Raw genomic sequence first — 2819 nt, forward strand, 5'->3', positions numbered from 1 at the left:
CTCCCTAATTTAGCTAAACCTTTGACCTTTACATACCCGGTCAAAGGTTAATAGCCCTTGGAGCCTTAGTGCTAAAACTGGGACCACTTGAAATGGAGCAACACAAGAATGCCCTTCAGGTATGATAAACTATAGTCACCAAGCGCTTTGCCACCGACTCATCAGGCCAGGATACTGGGGTATCTAAAAAGCTGGAAACCAGCAGCCCACAAGGCCAGCTCCCTCCTAAGGGAAAAGGAACCCATGTGGTGATCCTAACAACCCATCATGCCCTGAAGTTGCAGGGGTCGCTCTGTGGACACACTCACCTTGAGTGAGGAGGTCCTCCAACTCCAACCTCCAGAGATACAAATGGGGCAACGGGCCCCGAAGATGACTTGTGTGACCATCACTTGACCTGGAGTTTCTCTCAGAAAACTAGACTGTGCCCCGAAAGAGCAGTCTACTGCTTGCAGGACTTACTGCACCCACAGGGGAGCTAATAAGCTTGAAGGGGGAAATATATATCACGCTTTCACCATAGAAAACCCTACAGACAACACTGTGATGGTGGCCAATATGACCGGCAGGACTGCTGGCTACATCTAAAGGCCGTTGTCTCAGTGGACGTCATGGTCCTGGATCACCACTAACCCTGGACTGTCTGGGAGTTGTGCCGGCGAGGCTCTGACACATGGTGCTGTTTGTACATTAATTCAGGTACCTAATTAAAGAAAGCACAGACTACTGGTCAGAGCATCTAGGCTGACAAAAACCATCTTCCTACGGTCGCCGAACAAATGTGGTGTGGGGTGAAACCTGCCACCTAAGCATCTCTGCACATCTCTTTCCTGGACCCTTAAAGGTCATTAGAATCTATAACACTTCAATGCTGGTGCTCAGGCGGACGAAAAGTGAGGCAGGAGGCCTTGGGACAATCAACCTCACCTGGAGGCTGGTGGGGAGACGTTTTGCCCCTCCCCCCAGGTATCAGGGCTCCCACCATAGCATGAAGCAGTTACAAAAGAGGGGTCTGCACCCTCAACACCCCAAGAATGTGGAACAGAACAAAAAGCAGAGGAGGTGTTTGTCTCCGGCAACGTTCATTAAAAATTCCTGGGAGATAAAAAGAGAATCTGGGCAATAAAATAAAGTCTAACCTGTTTTTCCTTTGTGCTTTGTCTAATTTCACGTGCTCCTAGGGTTCCGCATGCAGAGGTCCCACACCGGGCATTTCAGACCCGATTTCCTAGAACAGAATGGCTGGGTCGACACCTGAGCTAGCGGGGTCCCATGCAGACTCCGTGGCATAGAGCCTGAGCTGCAGCCAACCCAGCCCTCGAGAGCTCCATCCCCTCCCTCCCACTGACGCTGCCGGGATCCCTACACAGCAGCCCAGCCCACAGCCCGTGGGGGAGTGCACGCTCTCACCTCTCCATTCTGTTTTCAAAATAATGTTCCTTTGCTTCTGAACCAAACTCAGTCTTGATCTGTTGGCTCCAATGACACTGGGCACGGGGACTCCTGTTGGGGTCCACTCTGTAGGATCAGTAACAGAAATTGAGAACATTGTAACTTCAATGAACAGATGTGTGAGCCAAACTGTAGTTAACATAGAGCAGTGTATAATGCTCGGGTAAAATAAGATGTTTCTAAGACTTACATTTGATATTTCCATCACTTTCCTATAAGCAAGTTCAGTGAAGACGTTTGTCTTATTTGTCAGGTCAACATTAGAGAAATGAAGTGATTTATTTCCATGGATGTACATCGAATACTCTTGGCTGAAGCTTCAATCTTGTTTTTAATGCTTTTCCATTGAAAATGATACCTCTCTCTTTCAGTTCCCCCATTTCTGAGAAGTATAAAATCTTATAATTTATTATTACCAAAGGGGAAAGGTAGGAGAAGGGATAAATTAACAGTTTGGGATTAACACATACACACTGATATGTATAAAATAGATCATCAACAAGGATCTACTGTATAGCACAGGGAACTACACTGAATATTTTGCAATAACCTAAAAGGGGAAGTAATCTGAAAAGGAATCGATATTTTTATTGACATCATCTATCAATGACAGATAAAATGTAACCTAAGCAAGGCTGATGGTGAGTGCTTCTGACCCTGAAGATTTCAATCATCTAAAGTTTGGGCTCTGCCTATTTCCCAAGGCCCTTAATGGACATACGTGTAGCCGTAGCTTAAAAATTCCCCAGTTTGGGGTTCAGGGAGGCACTGATTTTGAAAAATCCCTGGTGTTCTCCTTACATGCACGGGACCATTCCTACAGCTAAAACATGCCTGCCACACCTAGAGGATGTTACACCGTTTGATCGGAAAGAGTTTGGAAAAGGCACCTCATCTCCTCACCGCCTGGTGCTCGGGTTCAACCCTCCAGCATCTTTCCTACCAATCTCCTCACTTGGGGATATCAGCACCGTCAACATCCTCTTGCACACTGTTTGGAATTTGTCCAGATGAAGAAGCGGAAGGATGAGAAAAATTTAGAGACAAGTCTTAGGTGTTCGGACAGGAACATGCCACTCTAATTTCCCATTAGGAACAAGAATTAACCAAAGGCTCAACCTGCCTCCTCAGAACCAGAATAGGGCCTGAAGCAATCCAATGGTTTGGCGGCCAGCTCACAAAAAATGCGAGTTGCAAAATAGAGCTCAGGAGCAGACAATTCAAAGACCTGCAAAGATATAAATGATAACCAACGTCCAAAAATATATTAAGGTAAGGCAACGAAGAGGATCTGAATAAGAGGCAGAATTGCAGGAAACAGATTTCAAAAGGTAGATTGTACTCACATTTAAAGCATATGAAAAGCA

This window comes from Mesoplodon bidens (assembly GCF_964165515.1).
Source record: "Mesoplodon bidens genome assembly, contig: HAP1_SCAFFOLD_53, whole genome shotgun sequence".
In the NCBI taxonomy this organism is placed as follows: domain Eukaryota; kingdom Metazoa; phylum Chordata; class Mammalia; order Artiodactyla; family Ziphiidae; genus Mesoplodon; species Mesoplodon bidens.